The following is a 24,021-nucleotide window of genomic DNA, read 5'->3' on the forward strand; positions in this document are numbered from 1 at the left end:
TCTTCTATGGTTTTCAATGTCCATCATGTTTGCCCTTCTGAATGAGGATTAAGCCTCTTTCCTAAGTTCCTCCTTGTTTTTAGCTTCTTTAGGACTATAGATTTTAGTATGTTTAATTCTATATTATATGACTAATATCCATTTATAAGTGGTATATACCATGTGTGTCTTTCCATTTCTGGGTTACCTCACTCAGGATCTTTTTTAGTTCCATCCCTTTGCCTACAAATTTCATGATTTTCTTGTTTGTCATTGCTGAATAGTATTCCATTGTGTAAATGTACCACAATTCCAGTATCCATACAAATCCTACAATAATACCTGATTCCATCAATAGACTTTCTTCATTTATTTACATTTTTTGTGGTTCTGTCTGTTTTCATCTTTTCTTTAAAAGGAAAAAAAATATAAAATAGATCCTGATTGTAGTTTTCTCTCCTTTTATTCCTACCAGTTCTCCCCCCATCTACCCCTTTTCTGTCACCCATTAGAAAACAAACAAAAATATAATATGACAAAACAAAAACTATTGTGAGGTGATTTCACCAGAGACACTCAACTCCAAAAAGAAAGTTTGTATTTCTGGCCTACTGTTGCTGCATGGAGAACTTGCCCAACCCATGCAACCTAAGCTACATCATTCTTTGTTTCTTATGCAGAGAAACTACATGTGTTGTTACCCATAAATTAGCAAGAACAGCTAATGAGAATAAAAACTCCAGAAGCCAAAAATAGCACTGTTAGTACATTTATGGACTTTTCCTGATGCTGAAACAATGGACTAGGCCTTTGACGGGTTAGATCTTTGTTCCTGTTTTGGCATGTGTGGGAGCCTATGTTCTGGGTTTTAAGGTCAGATTGGTACCTATAACATGGTAACAGTTGTGCTAAGATATCTGTGGGGAGGATATATTACAAGAGAAAGATGTCAAAATAAAGGAGAGTAACCCATAAAAAGGCACAGAAGCAGATACACAGAAACCCACTCATTCCTTCACTCACGAATCCCATAAAAACATAAAACTGGAAGCCATATTATATATGCAAAGGACCTGTAGCATGAAAAAAATAGAAACTAAATAATAAAATAAAAAGGAAAAGAAAAGGAGAGAGCCTAACCAAACAAACAAAAACAATAAAAGGTCTGACATGGCATTTTGAGATTTGTAGCTAGGCTTATAGCTGGGTTGGTGTCTACAGCTCTCCTTTGACAGGATGCAGAGTACTTTCCAGTGTTAAGAACACTAATCCATAGGAACTAAGGCTCTAGGTGGGCATCAGTTTGGCTTCTGTACATTTGATGAGTTGTGTAGGTATTGTCTTCCCTAATGGGACTTTGCCTTCATTTTGAGAAGAACAATTTATAGCCTTAGAAACATCCTGATTTATTTAGATGTTTCTATGTGACCCCCTTGGCCAACAATTATAATTTCTATGCTGAAAAGAGGAAAATTTGGAGAAAAATACATAAATATCATGTACATAGAAATACTATACTTAAGAATAGAATACACCATCACATATAAAGTTAAGTTCATTCAGTAGCTGACTCTTTGATCACCTCCCACTAAGAGGGAGAGCAGTCTTACCCAACCATAGAGGAAGACTATGAAAGACATTCCTGATGAGACCTGATAGGCTAGGGTCAGATCGATGGGGAGAAAGTCCTCCACTGTCAGTGGACAGGGGAAAGGGCATGGGAGGAGTTGAGGGAGGGTAGCCTGGGAGGGGATGAAGGTGGGGCTACAGCTAGGATACAAAGTGAATAACTTGTAATAAATAAAAAATTTATAAAAATCTATAAGGAAAAACGTTAAGTTCATATAAAATTATATATTTAATGCAACTTATATGTTTAATGTAATTATCTCTACAGATTTTTTCTTATATATTTGATACACTTATCCTAATGTTCATGTGAAAAAACAAATGACTTAGATTGTTCAGTTTAGTTTGGGGGAAAAAAAACAAGAAAAAGAAAACTGAGAGCAATCTCTTGTATTACAAACATTCAAAACTAAATTCAAAGTTACATTAGTGATAACCAGGTCAGTTTGTAAAAGAATGGGCTCAATAGTACAGCTTGAGATCAGGGATGGAGATACCTCCAGAAGATCTTTTATTGTAGAGGATTGTTTTTAGCAATTCTGGGGTTCTTGTTATTCCATATGAAGTGGAGAATTTTTCTTTCAAAGTCTGTAAAGAATTGTGTCAGTAATTTGATGGTAATTGCATTGAATCTGTAGATTGCTTTTGGTAAAATGGCCATTTTTACTATGTTAATCCTGCCAAGCGATGAGCATGGGAGCTCTTTTCATCATCTGATTTCTTCTGTTTCTTTCTTCAGAGACTGAAAGTTTTTTTTTTTTTTTTCATCCAAGTACCTAGCAGGATATCAAAACATATGCTGAGATACATAGCCAAACTTTAGACAGAGTGCAGGGAATATTATTTAGGAAGGGGGGGGATAGAAAGACCTGGAAGGGACTGGAGTTCCACAAGGAGAGCAACAGAACCAAAATATCTGGGCAAAGGGGTCTTTTGTGAGGCTGATACTCCAAACAAGGACCATGCATGGAGATAACCTAGAACTCCTGCACAGATGTAGCCCATGACAACTCAGTATCCAACAGGGTTGCCCAGTAATAGGAACAGGGACTGTCTCTGACATGAACACACGGGCTGCCTCTATGAACATCTCTCCCTGAGTGGGGAGCAACCTTATCAGGCCACAGAGCAAGACAATGAAGCCAGTCCTGATGAGACCTGATTGACTAGGGTCAGATGGAAGGGGAAGAGAACCTCCCCTAGCATTGGACTGGAAGAGGGGCACAGGAAAAGAAGAGGGAGGGAGGGTAGGATTGGGAGGGGAGGGAGAAGGGGGCTACAGCTGGGATTCAAAGTAAATAAACTGTAATCAATAAAAATAAAATAAAAATTAAAAAATGAATGGGCTCAGAAAGCAAAGGAACAGAATAAAAATCCAGAAACTGATCTACACACATGCATTCAACTGCTATTTGTATAACAGAGCAAAAGAAGATGATGGTATTATGATGAATAATGATTAATAATGAACTTCAACTCATGCTTGGAAGTTATAGTTATTAATCTTGATTGTCAATTAGACTGGAGTTTGGTTGTCATGGAAACAAACTTTTGGGAATATCCATCGGCCTATTAGTAGAAAGCTTTCTTTTTAATTTAATTTTTAATTTTTTAAAACTAAAATATTATGTAATTTCCTTTTCCCACTCTCTAATCCTTCATGTGTCCCCTCCTTTGTTCCTTCTAAATTTATGGTCTTTTTCTTTAATTATTATTGTTACAAACATACATACATACATGCATGTGTACATATATACGCATACAATGTGTGTGTAAGAGACGGAGAGAGAATAAATTTGAAAATGCAACCTGATGAATCTGTTTAGTATTGCTTGTATGTATAAGTTATTAAGGATTATGACTTGGTATTGTATAATCAATTAGGGGACTTATCCTGAGAAAGACTGATTCTCAGCCTCTTGGAAGTCATAAATTACTTCCAACTCTTCACATAAGGTTAGGGTCATATGAGATTTCCCTCATTCATGTTGTGATGTTAACTCCTATTAGGTTTGTTCAGGTCTTATTTGGCAGCCATAATGTTGAGCTTTCATGTCTCTATCTTCCCTGCCTGAAGACATTATCTCACAGCAATCTTCTCAGACCTTTAGCACCTAGAAACTTTCTGCCCCCTCTTCCTTGATGCCTCCTGAGCCTTTGATGTACAGGTGTGTTGTAGGTGTATCAACTTGGGCTGGGTAAAATATGATTCATTGTTTTCTTAATATTGACCATCTGCGATTTTTTATAATGGTCTCTGTTTGCTATAAAAACAAGACTCTTTGATTAGGAGTGAGAGCTAAACTTATGTGTCCAGAGAGGTTTAACAGAGGAGAGAAGAACCATTTTGTACATTGGTGGCTTCAAGCCATGAACTGGGGTTCTTCACCCAACGAAAAGGAGACAGTGAATTGAGCACCATGCTTCATTCAGCTGTTTCCTCTGCAGACCCAATCTGAACAGAAAGCATAAATGACTCTCCTGTCCTGATGCAATCAAGTGTGAGCTCAAGTTGCTCTTCCTTCTCTGGGGCTTCTCTTCTCAGTTACCCTGTCACAGCAGAAAGAAAGGCAACATACCATCACATATATTTAACTTAACGCGGCAATACGACTTAGAGACAGTGTCTAAATGTCAGTGCGGTGGCAAGAAGTTGACAGGACATTTTGGCATTAAACCACTGAATAATGCAGCCAAATGTTTCTTTGTAAATAAAGTTATATTTGTAGTGTGTGTGTGTGTGTGTGTGTGTGTGTGACTGTCTCATTTAATAAATAATAAAGCCATTGCGGCTGACACTTTTGAATGCTCGGTTCCACGTCTGTAGTGCAGGCAGCTGCTTTCTTGTGTGCACTCATGCTTTTATGACACATGTATGTTTCCTAAAACAATGTATAGCCAAACTCAGAAGCAGTGTATCTACAGAATGACCTTGATCATACACTTCATTTTTTCTCCAACACAATATTTTTATTATTTGGGACTTTCATATAACAAACCTTTATCAAACTCACTTACCATTCCTCCCAGACTCATCCTCCCACCTTTGTGTTCCTCAATCAAAAAACAAACAAACAAACAACAACAACAACAACAAAAAAAGAAAGAAAGAAAGAAAGAAAGAAAGAAAGAAAGGAAAAGAAAAAAGTAAACCACGTCAATTCATTCGTGTTCCCCAAATACTCACCAGAATATGGTCAAACTCCCAAAATGTAGCTCTTTAAAGACAACTGAAACCTTCCCCACTACCCACCAGAATTTATCAGTTGTGAAGGGCTATACTTAAGCATATTTATCGAATTCTTTTTGGACTCTCTTTAACAGCATCCTTTCTGAATTGATTTTTTTTTCTCACCTGGGGAAGAGGAGAGGTTGTCACAGAAGTCTTCAATCTCTCTCATTCTCAATTATGAGCCTGTAGTCACTAACATCACTTCAAAAGAAGCCCCCAACCCTTGCTCACAACAGCCAGTGGCAGCACAGAAACGGATGCCCACACAGCTTTCGGCATGGAATACAGACATCACCAACATCAACATGGTTTCAGGCAGGAGCCAGAACATATCATCCAAATAGCCTCTTGCAGCAGTCCTGCTCATGGATATCAATACAGATGGGTTAGAACCTGCATGGATTCCAGGCTGTTCTACAAGAGCCTTCTTGTCTCCACTTTGCAGAAATATGCTTCCCACTGCTTTGTGTCTAGTTCCACTTCTTTCTGCCTTGTGCAAGGACTCTGTTCCATCATGTTCCCTATCTCCTCTCTAACACAAATTTATTTAGTAAAACAGTGTTGCAAGGTGTGTGTGTGTGTCTGCCCAACCAGTTTTACATGCAAACGATTTTTTACAAGTTATTGGTCTAGTTCAAGGTTTCTGAAGCACCACAAATACTCAGGACTCTCACTGAGACTGATCCCTGATTGGGAAAATGTTCTCTTAGACTCATCTCCATTGTTGCCCAGAGTCAGGGTGATCTTATGACTGGACAGCACAACTGAGGACAGAATCAAAGTTAGCAGGCAGCAGGCAATGCCCCAGTTCTGCTCTTCCCTCCTCCCAGCAGGGCAAGCAGCAGAGCTGCAGCCCAGCTTTTTAAGTTTCTTGATTTTTACTTTTCATGTTTCAGTTTAGGTATGAGAGAGCATGAGAATATGGCCCCTGAAATTCAAAATCATATTTCTTTTAAACAGAAACTCACCTTACCCATTTGTCGTTTAGAAGAGAAATATTAAAGCAAGCCTCCAGATACAAATTTTGCAACAGTCATATTTTCCAGCCCTCTCTATGATTTCCCTTTATCCTAGCTTAAATGTGTCCCTGTTAAATTTTCTATAGTCCACAGCCTATATTATTTATAGAATACGCAATTTGTCATCAGTTTGTACAGTGTTAGAAGAAAGTATATCAAAGTTGACCAAGAGAAATTAGCATTGGTTATTCTTTCTGCTCACCAGCCTGCTGGCAGCAACTTTGTTCATGCCAACAAAACAAATTGGTCATGGCAACAGACAGAGTCACTTCTAGTTTCTCTAGGTTGTATAATCGGAACCATTTACAAGTTACAACCATTTACAAGTTGGTCAGAAGATGGAATGGCATAATTTATCAACGAATAGGAATGTTATACTCATGTTTATATATTCTACTTACCTATTCAGTTATCTATTTTTATAATCCATATGAAAACATATTGAGTGCACCTCTGAAACAAAGGATTGAACCAGGTAGAGATAATTAGAAGAACAAGAAGAAGTCAACAGTCAAAGTGTGGGATGTTACAGCAAGTGTGAGACAAGAAATTAACAAAGGAGTAAGGTTGTGTGGCTAAGTCTTGGTGGATGTAAAAAATAAGGACCAAAACTCAGAATTATGAAATGACCTAATTTGAAAGCAAAGTATTTGCTTTGGGAATATATTCTAATAAATCTTTGTTCCTAGAGTGTCAAGAGGTAATTCAGAGATGGTAGAAAGGCTTATGTAAATATATAATTTTGTATACATATATATGAAAGATTAGAAAATGTACTCTATGAATGAGCATACAGAATCACAATGCTTTATACTTTTGCTGACACATTTCTGATTTATACACTCTTTTTCCAAACATGCTGGTAGCAGAGACCTAAATCTATTGTCTCTGCCTGAAAAAATTTTGCTTGGGTAATTTTGAAGGAATTCATTCAAAGGCTTCCTCTGGGGAGCCTATTTCACAGTCTCAGACTTAGCTCATTTAGGTTTTCCTTGCATACAATCAACATTTTCTTCTGTTTAATTTAACCTTAATGAAGACATTACAACAAACATTTACTTTGTATCCTGTAGATTTTCAACCCCAGGATCTTAGAAATTAAAGAAGCTTCTGGAAGGCTAGGTACAGCTAAATTAGCAAACAGTATTTTTACTTGAGTCTTGACTATAAGGAAAATTTACTAAAAAGTATCAAAATTATTGTATTGTTATGCTTTTAACATCACTGAATATCTTAAAATGTACATTAAGAAATACATATTTTATTGTATTGTTAATAAGATTAATAAAACGTGAAGTAAAATTACTGCTGTCAATTGATGAATATTTGTATTTGATCTAATTCACTTTCTATTGAACTGTGAGACTTTTGTTAATACATATGGCTTTTATACTACGCCATTGATTCTATGTGACTCCAAAAATTACATTAATTTCTCATCATGAATAAATAAGTTAGGAACTTCAGAGGAAGGTATGGCCAGTTGTGTATCAGGTCAAATAAAGGTGAAAGCTGTGAACAACTTACTCAACGTGGAAGAGAATTGCTGATGTGATCTGATAGACTAGGATCAGAAGGAAGGAGAGGGGACCTCCCCTATCAGTGGACTTGGGGAGGGGCATGTGTGAAGAAGGGGGAGAGAAGGTGGAATTAGGAGGAGAGGAGGGAGGGGCTTATGGGGGGATACAAAGTGAATAACTTGTAACTAATAAAAGTTAAAGAAAAGAAAAAGAAATTGAAAAAAAAGAATTAATAGCTAAGCTAACATGTTAAACTTTCAAGTAGCTGCTAAAATAAAAGTTGATTTAACACACACACACACACACAGACACAAAGAATGCACTGGGTATCTCTGTGTCTCTCAGGACCCTCTCTTTCCTTCTTGTATATCAATCAATGATATATGCAAAAATCTAACAAAGTAAATGGTAAATATACTCTTAACACATTTGGTTGGCTCAGAGGCAGACTTATGACTTGTACTAAACAAAAAAAGCTGATTAAAGAATTTTAAGAATTTATAGTAAAGAATACAAAAATTCCTCTTTATGAGAGAGAGAGAGAGAGAGAGAGAGAGAGAGAGAGAGAGAGAGAGAGGTTGAGCTTCATTTAAGCTACAGCAGGGTAGGGAAATGAAGCCAACAATAGAGAACTACAAAGAAAAGAAACTTTAGGTTGTTTTCCTTTTATATTATTATCATTATTACAGTTTATTCAATTTGTATTGCAGCTGTGGCCCCCTCCCTGTCTCCTCCCAATCCCATCCTTCTTCTCTCTTCTCCTCCTATGCCCCTTGAATGATACAAAGATTGGAATGTCACCTAAAGACACTATCAACTTTTCATTTCTATAATGAGATCTGTGAATGATAATGAATGTGTGGTTTCTTCATGAGTTCTATTGTCAAATAACTCACATATTTCATCTCAGCTAGTCTTACTTGCTTTACCATGGCTTGATGAAATTTTAGTATATATTTAGTAGTCATTTTAATGACACATCTCAGCTTACTTCACATGCTGTCTTAGTAATATGTGCTAAAATTAACAGTATGACTTATAGCCAAGGGATTTTGTAATAAAATAATAGAATGTTAACAGTAATAGATATAATTTTATAACAACAGGTAAAGGACAAAATGAAATATAAGTGGGTTTGTGTATGAGGTTAGGAAACTGGTTTTAGACTCTATTGCCTAGAGAAGATCAAAGACAACTATGAAAAGCACGTGGTTTATGGACTATCTTATGCACTCAGAAGGAGAGGAGTTGGAAAATAAAAGGTGTTTTTAGGTGATGTGAAACTTCAGAGGAGCTTTTCAAATAGAGTTTAGACCACCATTTAAAATGGGAATTGGACTTTTGTGTCCATCTTTCAGTCAGTCAGGGACTATGGCCTTCACCTTCATTCCATGGAGCTATGGCTTTCCAGGTAAAAGACCTGCTGAGAACATTTCTACGAAGGACGGGGTGCTATGAGGCATTAACAGCAAAATGCAAAACAGTGGAAGAGCCAGTGCACCAGGTACGCAATTAAGAACTTGCCATCTGGGAGATCAATGACACCAGCTACCAGCTAAAAGAAACCTTTGAGAAGCAAGATAAATTTTAAACTATATGGTAACATTAAACCAAACAAAACTGTAAACACCAACTGGCCGATGGTCAACTGTGAAAAAAATATTTGGAAAATAATCGACATATAAAAGATTGATGCTGTTCAGCTTTAAAGAACTTTGTAAATCAAAATAAATGGAGTTAAGTGAGTCTGAAAATATAAATACATAACCTTAAATAAAGAAAACCGATTAAGGCTACCATGTTCCTTCATATACAAATAGCAACTAAATGGTGTAAATGCATTAGAAATTATACATAGAAAAGGAGCCTGGATCATGGGCAGAGCTAGTATTGAAATTTTCAAATCTCTGGTGTATGCAACCTATTCCATGTGCACTCTAAGCACCATTAACATACCTAGAAGAGTGACAGAGATATTATTATTATTATTATTATTATTTAGTTTATTCAGTTTGGATATCATCACTCATCTCCTCCTAGTACCACCTTCCCTATATCTTCTTCCCCTATGCTTCTTCTCTAGTTCACTCATATGGGAAGTCCTCCTCCCCTACTGTCTGATCCTAGCCTAACAGATCCTATCAGAACTGCCTGGATCCTCTTCCTCTGTGGACTGGCTAGGTCGCCCCACCAGGGAAAGGTGATCAAAGAACAGGCAACCGAATTCATAGCAGAGACTGCCTCTCCTTCCCTTACTAGGAAACTCACATAGAGACTGAGCTGTCTATAGGCTACACCTGACCAGGGGTCTAGGTCCTCTCTATGCATGGTCTTTGGTTGGTGCATCAGTTTCTGCAGTTCCTCCTAGGCCCAGCATTTTTTTTTTATTCTTTTATTTTTTATTTTTTTTTTTGGCTATGTCAATCTCCTCGTGGGGCTTCTGTCTCCTTTGGGTCCTTCTATATTCCCCTTCTGCCACAAGACTCAGGGCACTCAATCAGTTGTTTAGCTGATTCTCTTCATCAGCTTCGATCCCCTGCTGGGTGGAGTTTTTTAGAGGACCTCTGTGGTAGGCTCAGTCTTGTTCCCTCTCTTTTACCACTTCCAGTGTCTATTCTCTTCTCCCTTATGAATTAGAATTAAGCTTCTTCCTTAAGTTACTTCTTATTGTTTAGCTTCTTTAGGCCTGTAGATTTCTGTATGTTTATCTTATATTATTCAGCTAATATCAACTTGTGAATATATACCATGTGTGTCTTTATGTTTCTGGGTTACCTTACTCTGGATGATCTTTTCTAGTTCCATAACTGAGTGGTTTTCATTGTGTGAATTGCTGTGTCCATTCTTTGGGTAAGGGACCTCTAGGTTGTTTCCAGATTCTGACTATTACAAATGAAGCTGTTATGAACATGGCTGAGCAAATGTCCTTGTTGTATGGTTGAGCATCTTTCAGAGGTATGCCCTCTAGTGATATAGGTGGGTCTTGAGGTAACACTATTTCTTTTTTTTTTTTCAATGCAGTTTATTCAGGAACAATCCTCGGACCCCGGGGAAAGCCAGCCCACAGCTTAAATAGCCTCTGGGTAGCCAACCCAGGCGTGCCACGGGGGCAATGCAGATAGGTCCACATACATGGAAGCAAGCCAGATCCTCAGCCTTAGCCAAATGTGGAATTGTTAATGACAGAGAGCACTCACCATCGGGAAGGTGGAAGGTGGAAACCAGCTCCATCTTTAAGGCATAGCATTCAACACTATTTCTAATTGTGTGAGAAAGCACCAGATTTATTTCCAAAGTGGTTGTACAAGTTCACATTCTCATCAGCAAGAGAGGAGGGTTTCCCTTTCTCCACATCCTCTCCAGCATGAATTTTTGATCTTTGCCATTATGAAGAATGTGATGGGGAATCTCAGAGTCATTTTGATTTGCATTTCCCTGATGACTAAGGACTTTGAGCATTTCTTTAAGTGTTTCTCTGACATTCATTATTCCTCTATTGGGATATACTCACTTATATAGACCTATAAGATATGATAAACATAATCTATACACCTAAAAAAGATAATCAATTGAGCGGACATGGGGTAAGATGATCAATCCTCATTTAGAAAGACAGATGGGATGTGCATTGAACGTATGACAGGAGTCTACTGAGCGCATCTGAAAGACTCTAACTAGCAGTGTTTTCAAAGCAAAGACTCATGACCAAACCTTTGGCAAAGTACAGGGAATCATAAGAAAGAAGGGGAGTTAGTCTGATGGGGAAAGGATAGGAGCTCCACAAGGACCAAATATATCTGGGCACAGTCTTTTCTGAGACTGACATTCAAGCAAGGACCATGTATGGATATAACCTAGAACCTCCACTCAGATGTAGCCTGAGGTAGCTCAGTAACCAATTGGTTTCCCAAAGTGAGGGGAACAAGGACTATTTCTAACAGGAACTCAATGACTGGCTCTTTGGTCTCCCCACTCCCGAAGGGAGGAGCAGTCCTGTTAGGCCACAGAGGAGGGCTTTGCAGCCAGTCCTGAAGATACCTGATAAAACAGGATCAGATGAATGGGGAGGAGGTCCCCCCTATCAGTGGACTTGGAAAGGGGCACGGTGGAGATGAGGGAGAGAGGGAGGAACTGGGAGGGAATGAGGGATCGGGACACTGCTGGGATACAGAGATAATAAAATGTAACTGATAAAAAAAATAATAAAATAAAAAAAGAATTCTCTGTTTAGCTCTGTTCCCCATTTTTAATTGAATTACTTAATTTGTTGCTCTTTAACTTCTTGAGTTCTTTATATATTCTGGATATTAGTCCTCTGTCAGATATAGGATTGGTGAAGATCCTTTCCCAGTCTGTAGGCTGTCTTTTTGTTCTGATGTTCTTTACAGAAGAATTTTGGTTTCATGTTGTCCCATTTATTGATTGTTGATCTTAGAGCCTGTGCTGTTGGTGTTCTATTCAGGAAGTTGTCTCCTGTGCCAGTGAAGTCAAGGCTCTTCCACTTTTTATTCTAACAGCTTTAGTGTTTCTGGTTTTATGTTGATGTCTTTGATCCATTTAGACTTTAGTTTTTGCTGGGTGATAAATATAAATCTATTTGTATTTTTCTACAAGTAGACATCCAATTAGACTAGCACCATTTCTTAAACATGCTGTCTTTTTTCCATTGTATTGTTTTCACTTCTTTTGAATATGTAGATTGCTTTTGGAAGAATTTCATTATCATGCATTTTCAAGCTCAGTTGGAGACATATGTGATTAGGAGTGTATATATAATGCATATAAATAATAATGTTTAAAAATATACAACTGTATAAATATATAATATATAATGATATATAATACACAATCTATAACACAAATTACATATAAATATATAATGTGTTATATTACACTTATAATATTATATGTTATATAATGTTACATTATATATAGTATAATATGCATCAGGATATATAATAAAATATAATACATGGCATGAATATTATATACATAACATATTGTATATAAATATATAACATAATTATTTGGTGTATTATATATGAATTAAATAGAATAAATAATATATAAATATACAGTATGTAATTATGTTTTAAAATCATAAAATTAAATAAAATCCATAAATTATATATAAAAATATAATACATAATTACATATAATGTATACATCTACATAATTTGCATATTATGTATATACTTTTACTGGTGTATTAGAGTTCTTTAAAGGAACCGAATTGAGAGAATTATATATACAATATTTAGTTTTACATAATACATATATATTTCTATAAATTCTGTTTCTTTAATGAACTGACTATCACACCCAGCAAAAGTGTTTTCTTAGGAACATGGGTAAATAATAACATCACAGCCAAAAAATAAATAACAAGAGTACACATTTATGCCCAATCACACGTCTTATTAAGTTGAATGAAAATACATTCTAGCACACAGTCACTTATATTATGTGAACACATACATCTATGTAATGAACTTTAAATAATTTAATATCACGATCAGGCAGGTAGTAAACTGAAAAAAATATGTATTGAATAAGTAGTAATAACAAGAGTGCTTTTGTAGTTCTATAATTATTAGTTAAAATATTAGTTCTATAATTGATGTTTAAGAAAACTACTAATTAGAATCAGTGATTTTAGGGAACTGAAGCATCATCTTACCAGTAAGACACATTCCTAATCATGGATGTCTCTCACTGAGCTTGGAACTGAATAACATTACACCTGAAATTTTTACAGGCAGAAGTTACCAGACCCCTGGGATAATGTACTATTTCTGTACCACAGTCTGTAAGAATATAGAAAACTGTAAGATAGCCTCAAATAATTTTATTTTGCAATCATACAGGTGATTATCAATATTATGATTTACTGGACCATAAATCTCAATGTATTTCAAAACCTATGTTTACATAGGTCTTGATCAAATAGTGAACTATACTTCACTTCTGTTTCTCTGGCTTTGTTCCCTCTTTGGCCTTTTCTGGGTCCAGACCCTTTCTATGATCAGCAATCAAGAAACGTTTTGTTTGCTATCTGGCCATGACCTGAACCCTCCTAATCAATCATTGTTGCTTCAATGGTTCACTTATGTTTGTGATCACCTTATGTTGTCTCTCAGGACCCACCTCTGAGTTTGGGGAAAATCTTGTGTCAATCCTTAGTGTGTCTTCCTCTTCCCTGCCCTTCTTCAGGAAGTCTGGCTAATTAAGCTATCATTGCCACTCCTCACAGCCTTTTGTTGTTGGAGTGTGCTCAGCTAAGGAACAGCTCTCTCAGATGCTGTTCTAGCAACATTGCTCAGCCCAGTTGTTTCTCCCCTACCACTTACTAAGGAGAAAGTCATGTTCTAGAAAAGGTTGGGTACATAGATTGATTCATTAGTCTTCCCTAAATTTTATTTCTGGGGTAAGGGCTAGAATGGTGGATCCTCAGCTCAAGAGTGTAATTATAAACGGCAGAGAGAATGATAGTATCCTCATTATTTGGTTAACCCAAGCATCTCTATGGGTTCTAATGACTCCCTTCTTTCTTGTAGAAAGCTGTGTGGGAAGAGGGAACTAAAGTGATGATCTCTACAAAACCTGTTTGTATGTATATATTAAGCATATGTAGAGCTATATAATCTACTAAGTGTGTAGGGAGAATTATAGATGACACTAATCTTTTTGAGCTTTTCTTTTGATTTACCTTTTTCAATTTTTACATTGAAGTTGCTCAGTTGCTGTCCTTAGACAAAATTTTAATTATTATTTTTAAGCCTGGTAATCAACTCTGTAAGTTAACTTAACATGTAAGTCATGTGTATGTTCTCTTCCTATTTAGATTACTAAACTGAAAAATATAGTGATTTAAAGATTGGGAAATGACATCTTTAAAGGTGAAAACCCATTTTTTCCCTTTGAGAAGTGTTACTAATTTTGAATGCAAAACACATTTCATTGGCTTTCTCTCTTGCTTTCCTTGGAGATATGGAGGGATCTTGGAGTCTACATTCCACTGGAGGTCAGTAGCTGACCCTGTACAGGATTATTTAGAAAGCCATTGTGTAGATAGTATTTTACATTTTTCTAAAGTCTGTATGTTAAACATTGCCACTAGCAGTGCAGTAGAGAAGATAGCATATTTGTGCTGTTTATCATGACTATCAGATTGTGAGCAGGAAGGGGGAGAGATGTGCTTCTGAGAAAGACAGAATTTGGGCTTAACTTTTGGATGACACTGAGATTACATGGGTAGAAGAAAGCACACAGCACAATGCTCCAGTAATGTCTTCATATGGTGTATGAAACCCGTATCTTGGACACCTATGGAATTAAAGTCTCAATTTTAGGGCAGATAATATGTGGCCATATATTGTGTTTCTGTTTCTTCTTCCGTAGCAACATGTGAAATATCTATTTATTAGGATTGTAAATAGATTGTAATATGTCCGTGAATATATCTAAAAATATAAGATACTATTCAAATCCTAGTTAGACAAAATGGGTATCATAAAGCCAAAATCCATAGACAAGGTGGCTTAAACAGCTGATTTGTCTTTTATGACAGTATGAGAAGATAGCAGTGTTCTCTTAAGTTATCAGCAGGCCCAGTCTCTTGTGGGGATTCCTCCTCAATGTGTTGTATACAGCTGCCTTCTCACTCTGCTCATAAGTCCTGTTATGTGATCACTGGATGGGAAATCCAGGGTTCTCTGGAGTCTCTAAGGATCTTAATTACCTTATCTAACCTTCAAAAAGACAACATTTCCAAAAACCATCACATTGGAAGTTCAGACTATGGTATCTGAATTTAAAGAAGACAGAACATGTTCAGTCCATGGACTGAGTTATTTTTTATTAGTGACTGCACTAGACAGTGATGCAAAGAAATGGGATTATGTGATGTGTGTGCTTCTGTCAAGAGGTCTGTCATAAGGAATGGGCTTGTGAGTGACAAGGCTTTGGATGTGCATGATGGATGTATTAATGGAAACGAAGAAAGTCAACAGTTTACATAAGTTCAGATCCAGAAGCCTAAACTACAGTGACATACTTCTAGTCTAAAGCCTGGCAGGACGGCCCAGGAAGAACGTTTGTGTCCGTTTGACTGTGAAGTCTTGTAAAAAGCTAATGCCCAAGTTAGGAATCAGCCCGACAGGAGAATATCTTCTCTAGAAGTAAGTTAGCTCTTTTGTTCAACTCAGGCCTTCAACCCATTGAACAATATCCACTCACACAAAAAATACAGTTTACCTTGTCATTCGACTGGTCTGAATATTAATCTCACTCAGAATTGTCTTTGTAGGGACATGCACGATAGCATGTTGATTGAGTATCTGGATGAGTCAATTTATCAAGCAGAGTTGGCCTTCAGCGTAATAACTAACTCAAGGAAATATCTGCCCTCACACACAATTTTATGTGCTAAGTTTCTCAGTAACAACTCTCTTCAAGGCCATTAGCTAATGGACAAGAAGACCCTGTGCAGCACCCAATGGTAATTATGAAGAAAAACAGTAAATATGAAGAAAAACACACGGTAATTATTACTTTTCTTACTTTTACCTTGCCGTTTCAGAAGCCACCACTGTATCTCTGAACTGAGAAGGAACTCTGGATGTTTTCTTGCGGTTCATTCTTATAGGAGGGATCATGCATGTTTTTATTGTAAAAGAACCAGTTAAGTACGTATTCTTATAAGCTAGATTATCTCTGCTCTTTAAGTGTGTATTCTCATTTTTCCTTCTTTAGTTTCAATCACTTCCTTTCAATATCCTTTTTCTCTATCCCTATCATTTAACATGTAATTTCTAAAGAAGTTAAACAAAGTTTTGAAACAGAAAAAACTTTAAATAACTGAAGATGAAATGATTTGAACAAAGTCACCTTGTATTAGAAATAGCAGAATAGACAGAAGATAATTTTCCTTCCTTCAAATTCAATCATTTCTCTGTTAAAACTCAGGTTTACAAAGATGAAGTATATTTTAAAATTGTTATCACTGACAATAATACCAAAAATTACTTTGTACTCTTAAGAATTTGAACTCTTTGTCAGGAAAACAGAAACTGAAACATGGAAGACATCATAATTTCAGGGTTAAACAAGTAGTTATTATGAAGATTTTATACAATTAATTGTGATTCCTGTGAAATTAACCTAATTTAATGTCTGTATATAAATCCTGCTCATTATAAATTATAAACCTAAGATAATCATAACAACAATAAAACCAAACTTAAGAAATCTATTCATGTATGATAATATAACAATATTCACCACAGTATATAGCATATACATAAAATCTTAATATTTATGTAATTAGAAAAATAAGATAGCAATGAACTGTACATATTTTCATTTAAGAATAGTTTAAACAGCTTCTTACACATTAGAATAAAAGTATGCTCACTAATACATAATCACATACTCAGTAGAAGCTTGTAAATAACAATTTTCATGAAAGCTGCATATGGATGAAAACATTGTGCAGAGGACAATGCAAGCAAATTAGATTTTATTTAAATTTATTCCCAGCTTTACTATCTTGTTTATTTTTTATTCCAAGAGGTAAACTGACATTTACTTTCCACAGAGACCTGGAGAGGCCTGAACTATCTTTACAAAGTGGGGGGGGGGGGGTGAGAACAATGTGTCCTCATACCAAGCAAAGTAGAAGCTATTTGGGTTATGATCATAGTCAGGTCTTCACTGTTTTAAAAAGCTGACATCAATTTTTAACTTTCTTTTTTTCCGTGATAGCTCACCTGCAAGTTTATCTGTTAATCTAGTGTACTTAGCCCAAACTTTGTGTTCTGCCAAATGACAGAATTTCTTCCTTGGTGACCTTGTTCTTGTCTGAATAGCGCAAAACTTGGTTAATCTGACCTGCTTATCTTTCAGTTTAATTGGGATATAATCTCTTAAAGGTGACATATTCAATACAAGAGCCATAAACAAAGGGCTATGAAGCTGTGTTTAGTAGCATAGCTTTCTACATAGATGGCAGGAACGAATTAATGTCCTGAAGTGGGGTTGCCATTAACTCTTCTCCCTATAAAGGTCCAAAGAAATGGCATCCAGCTAGTTTGATTCTATTATTTCTCCTAAAATATAGCTACAGACAAGAATAATCTCTCTGGCTCTAATTTCCATATGAATTGGAAGATTAAGGATGAGGATTTGTGCCTAGAGTCTCATAAGACTGATAAAAAGCAACAGCACATATGTCAGGAGAAGGCACCTTAATAAAACGTACGCTTTGGGGAGAACCGAGGCAGATGTGGAATATAAAAGAACTTTAGTTTTCCTCTTCCTTAAAATGTGAAGCAACAACTTTTTTTTTATTTTTTATTTTTCCTTTTTATTCTTCATTTTATGGGTGGACTTCAGCAGTAAGGGAAACACATCCTTTTTGTCATTGGGAAAAAAATAAGAAAAAAGAAAAAGAAAAGGAGGGATTCTGTGTGCTGTGCCATGTCGCAGTCCCACAGTGAGCCCTGAAGTATAAATTGTAGACAAATCCCATAGCAGTAGGAAGGCAGACAAATTGCCTTTATATATTTTAAGGCATAAAAGTTAAGAGCAGGCATAAGTAATAGAAAAAATTCATATGAGCTGAGGGGATAAGATGTAGTTGGTATGGCAACCATCACTTTGAATTTTTGGACCTTTGTGTAAAATAAAATTCTTGTTATATTTTCCATTAATGAGAACACATAACAAGAAACTTGCTAGGTATGACACCTGTGTAGAGACCAGCATTGGAATACAGGGAACAAAATACCAAGAATTCAAAGTAAAACATTCTTTCTTTTTTATTTTTAATTAAAAGTTATGTTCCTTTTGGTATCAAGTAATAATCAGTGCTGAGTGGACTGCATAGCTACCTGAGGTCATGGTGATGGCCAAACTCCAGACAGTTTTCTGGGACCTTTTCTGGGCCTGGGTTTCTATAGCTGCAGAGGGCTGATGTGTGTGGTCTGGGCTGTCATCATAAGCAGTGTGGAGGGCCAAGAGCCTCATGCCTGTAAAGAGCAAGGCTACCTTTGCTCTCATATCAATGACAAAATTAACTGACATGAATCAGTAGCCCTCCTATATACAAATGACCTATGGACTGAGAAAGGAAATTAAAAAGACAATAACTTTCACAATAGCCTCAGTCATATAAAATATCTTATGTAGGGTAACTTTAAGCAAGCAAGTATATAATATATATATATATATAAATATATATATATAATATATATATATTTAGCTTGTACCCCACAACTAGGGTAACTAACGAAGCAGGTGGAAGAGGCTGGAACAGGCTGATGCAGCTCTGAAAAAGCCTGGCTGCCCAACTCAGCTGACATCTGGGCCCAGATCCAATGTTCTGAGTCAGTCTATCTATACTATCTACAAGTTGCTGGAACACATGAAGGAACCAGTCTTGAAGAACAAGATGCCATTACTGAATAGGGGCAGTTCTAAGCCCACTGGCTGGCTCCCAGCATGGAGTCACTGTGGCTGCAGCCCACACTGATTGCTCTGCTGGGAAACAAAGAACACAGGACAATGGTGCTGGCTACAAGCACAGACGTTGAGCTCAGCGAGCATTGGGGAAGAAGTCATCGTCATTGGGGGTAGAAAGGCATGAGGTATCCTGGACAGGATTCTGGGCAACATCAGGGTATCCAAGGCAATTCTCAGCAATGGTCCAGTATTTATGGTATGTCAGAAATCAGAAACTTTGAACAAGACCAACAACTCATTGCAATGAATATTTGCATGTAAAACTGTTTGGGGGAAAAAAATCACACTGTTGTCACGGTGCAGTTTCCAATGTCAGTATGACAAATGAATCTGAGATGGAGAGGTGGGAAAGATGAAGGAAGAGAGCAATGAATACATGTGGAGAGAGGTGGAACTAGAGATGCAATTGTGGTGGCAGGTGTGAGAGAAATTTAAAATTCACGGGGGAGCCTGTCTTTGGTAAGTACTGTCAGCAAGGGGTGTACATTACCCTGAAATTTATCCAGAGTCCAATATACTGCCCAGCCCTGGAGCTAAGCTATGACAAGATGTCTAAGGTGAAGAACGGTTCACTTTCTGGACTGGACCTCCTTAAAAGACCTGTATGGTTCATGTTGCCCCTGAAGACTATGTTGGTATCCATGGTCAACCCTGTGGCCCCGTGCTTGTTGAAGCCTGGGGTTCATGTCTATGTCCTGGGTTGCCACCGAAGAGAATGTCAATGACAGGCCCATCCAAAGCCAGAGTTCAGGCAGATGTTCATAGTCTGAGGCCATGTTGCTGCGCATGACCTTTTCTGCTGCCTTGAGGCTGTGTTGATTTTTGTGGACCATGTGGGGGTTCAGTGTCCTACTGCATCTGGGAGATTTGTTTGTGCCTGTGGCCATTGTTATCACGAAAGGCCATGCAGATATCCTTGCCATCACCTGATTCCATGTTGATATTGAGTGCCATGCAGCCACCAGGGGTCATGTTGATGTGAGTGTCCTGTGCTACCACTGAGAGCCATGTTGGGTCTGTGGTCCTGCTGCCAACAGAGGCCATGTGAATGTTCACGGTCTGTGCTGTTACTTGAGGCCATGTTGATGTCCTTGGGCTGGATTGCTACCAGGAAGCATATTGGTATCTGTGACCTGTGCCCCAGAGGCCATGTTGGTGTCTTTGGCTTGTGCTGCTGACAAGGGCTGTGTTGATGTCTGTAGTCTGCACTGGCACCAGAGAGAGGTCCATCATGTGTTGTCAATGGAAATCATGGTGCCCACTGACTGGTAATGACAAAGAAGCTACTTGTGCAGTGGTATCAATGACTTCAGACTCAGAGTTGAGAAAGAGAGTCATAGAAGGCTTCTGTGACATCTACCTCCACACCCTTCCAAATTAACAACCTAGACAGAAAGTCATCAAAGAGAACTCTGAAAACTTGTGATATGGATGCTGACATGTAGCTCTCTACAACTGATAGTCTGTGGCAGGGATGCAGATGGAGAAAGACTCAGTTTTCTTTTTTAATTATTAATTAATTATTTATTACAATTTATTCACTTTGTATCTCAGCTGTGGCTCCCTCTCTCATCTCCCCTCAATCCCTCCATCCATCCTTCTTCTCCTCCTATGCCACTCCCATAGTCTACTGATAGGGGAGGTCCTCCTCTCCTTCTATCTGACCCTAGCCTATGATGCTCATTCATAAGTGGTTATTAGACATATAATATAAGATAAACATACTAAAATCTATAGTCCTAAAGAATCTAAACAACAAGGAAGACCCTAAGGAAGGTGCTCAATCTTCATTCAGAAGGGCAAATGTGATAGACATCAGAAGCAAAAGACAGGGAGTAGAATAGGAGCTTACCACAGAGGATCTCTGAAAGACTCTAATGATCAAGGTATTGAATCAGAGGCTGAGACTCATAGCCAAACTTTGGGCAGAGGACATGAATTTAAGGAAAGAAGTAGGAGATAGAAAGACCTGGAGGGGACTGGAGTTCCAAAAGGACTCTGTTCTCTTTAAGGGGCTGGCCACTTGGAGTTTGACCATGTTCCAGTGAGTAGGTGAGCAACACAAATTAGACCTGTGGGGTTTTTGTTGTTATTGTTGTTTTGGTTTTATTGTTTTTTTCTTGGAAGGGAGATGTTCTAAGGGAGGTGGAACAGACTTGGGAGGACTGGGAAATGAGTGTGATAAGGTGCATTATGTGAAATTCACAAAAAAATCAATTAAAACATTATTTTGGAAAAACTTTAAGACATTAAATAAAGAAATTGAGAAAAAATCGGAGGATGTAAAGACCTCTCATGACTATAGATCAGTGGGATTAATATAGTGAGAATGACTACGCTACCGGAAGCATTCTATAGATTTAATGCAATCCCCACCAAAATTCTAACACATTTCTTCATAGATCTAGAAAGGACAATTTTAAACTTCATATGGAAACATAGAAAACCAAGATAGCTAAAACTATCCTGAATAATAAAAGAACAGTTGAAAGTAACATTATCCCTATTTCAAATGTTACAACAAATATAACAAATAGCTGTAATAAATAATAAAATCAGTCTAATGACACCAAAAGCAGACATGTGGATCGAGAACTTTAACATAAAACCACACATCGATGGACACCTGATTTTTTTAAAACTAAGAAGCCAGAAATACACACCGGAAAAAAGACAGCATCTTCAACAAATTGTGCTGTTCTGACTGGATAGCTGCTTGTAGGAGAATCCTAACAGATCCATTAATTAAATATCCTGCACAAAATTCAACTCCAAATGACTAAAGACCACAACATAAAATCATATACACTGGACCTGAGAGAAGAAAAAAAAATCAAATAGCTCTGAATTCATCGGCATAAAAATGTTATGAACAGAATAATGTTCGCACAAGCACTAAGATCAACAATTAACAGATGGAACTTCATGAAACTGAGAAGCTTCTTACAGCAAAGGAGACTGTCATTCAAACAAAGTGGCAGCCTACAGAATGAGAAAGATAATTTTACCAACTACAGACCTGATACAGGCTTGCTATTCAAAACATATATAGAACTCAAAATACTAGATATCAAGAAAATGAACCATTTTAAAAATGGGATGGTTCTAAACAGCAAATTTCAAAAGAGGAAACCCAAGTGACCAAGAAACACTTAAAGACACTGTCAACTTACTTAGTCATCAAGAAAATTCACATTAAAATTACGCTGAGATTTATCATCTTAACGTCTGTCAGAAAAGATAAGATCAATAACAAAGGTGACAGCTCATTCTGGCAAGGATGTGAATAAGGGAACACTCACCTGTTTGTTACTGATGAGAGCAGAAACCTGTACAGTCACTATAGAAATCAGTGTGGTGGTTCCTTAGAAACATGGGAATTGACCTACCTCAAAATACAAGTTTCCCACTCTTGGGCATATAGCAGAAGGATGCTTCCTCCTACCACAGAGACACTTACTCAACTACATTCACTGTTGCTCTCTTAATAATTGTCAGAAACTGGAAGCAAACTATGTGTCCCTTAGCAGATGAATGGATGAAGAAAATGTGTTGTGTTTACACAATGGAGTACTACTCTATCATTAAAAATAAAATCATAAAATTTACTACTTGTGGATAGAACTAGAAAACAACCATCCCAACTGAGGTATCCCAATCGTAGAAAAAACAAAAAACGGCATGTATTTCCTTAGCTGTGAATATTAATTGTTAAGTCAATGATAACCAAGCTCTAGTACTTAGAACCACAGAGGTTAGCTCTAGAGTAAGGGATTAGGGGAATGTATGCATATTACCTGCTTCTTCCTAGGAAAGGGTAGTAAAGTAGATAGTAATGGATAGGAGAGACAGAAACTGGAGGGTCACCTGAAGACTGGCAAAGAAGTGGAAGATGAAGTGGAATACAGTGAGAGACAACTAAAATCAAGGGCCATTTGAAGGGGAGTATGGACACCTAATTCAGTACTAGCTTCTTAAAGCATATACATATATGAAAGTGAGCTAAGTAAAATTGCCAAGTAATGGGAATTCAGAGCTCCAGCGGGACATCTCTTGTAACCAAATGAAGCTTCCCATACGGGTATTGGGTTACATTGAATTAACTTGTTTGAGGAAGGAATCCCATGGGAATCCCCAAACAACCCAGGATGTTGGCAAAACTATTGGTGGTTCTCTCCAAACCAGTAGAAAGACCCCATTACTGAAGACAACCCCAAATAATTCTTTGAAAGTGGAGAAGTCAAGCTAGTACCTACATAGAGCCTTCCCCCTACATGCTAGTATCTTTTGCACAGGAAGTTACTTTGCACACTACCAAAAGAGAGTATAACCCCCAAGTCAGCCACAACCCTTTGATTTATAATGATGTCCTGACTGCAAGATATCCCAGCACGATGGTGGCACAGAGCCCAAGGGAATAAACAAATATCTGATTTGTCCTAAGTCTCTCTCCAGGAGATAGAACCCATCCCTGACACTGCTTGGGTGACTATGAACTTGAGACTAGACAGGCCAGGGAACAAGGGTAATGCAAAATACTAGTGTCCTAAAAATATAACAAGAAAATCACTCCTAAAGACATTCATCTAGTTCTCACATTGGCAGCACATACACTAAAACTGAAATGATACAGAGAAGATGGCCCCTGTCCAAGGATGACACGCAAATTCATGACGCATTCTTCTATTTATTTATTTATTTATTTATTTATTTATTTTGCCAGAAGCTGGAAACAACCTAGATATCCCTCAACTTAAGAATGGATAAAGAAAAATGTAGTACATTTACACAATTGAATATTACACAGCCATTATAAACAATGACACCATGAAATGTTCAGGCAAATGGACAGACCTAGAAAAAGATCATCCTGAGTGAGGTAAACCAGACCAAGAAAGACAGACAAGGTGTGGGCTCACTTATAAGTGGATGTTAGCTGTAAGTGCAGGATAACCATGCTACAATCCACAGACCCAAAGGAGCTAAGTAACGAGGAGGCTCCAAGAGGACAAACCTTGATTCTCACGGAGAGGGGAAAAAAGAATATATACTGGATATAGATGGAGGGAGGAGACATGGTGTGGGGGGAGTGGGGTTGGGCATAGGAAGGTTCAATTGA

At 37.4% G+C, this 24,021-nt stretch overlaps 1 pseudogene; it reads left to right on the forward strand.

Moving 5' to 3' along the window:
* Positions 1 to 23,491: 23,491 nt before the first annotated feature.
* LOC132649637 (U6 spliceosomal RNA) lies at positions 23,492 to 23,592 on the forward strand (annotated as a pseudogene).
* Positions 23,593 to 24,021: the final 429 nt, after the last annotated feature.

The sequence above is a fragment of the Meriones unguiculatus genome, chromosome 20 (assembly GCF_030254825.1).
Source record: "Meriones unguiculatus strain TT.TT164.6M chromosome 20, Bangor_MerUng_6.1, whole genome shotgun sequence".
In the NCBI taxonomy this organism is placed as follows: domain Eukaryota; kingdom Metazoa; phylum Chordata; class Mammalia; order Rodentia; family Muridae; genus Meriones; species Meriones unguiculatus.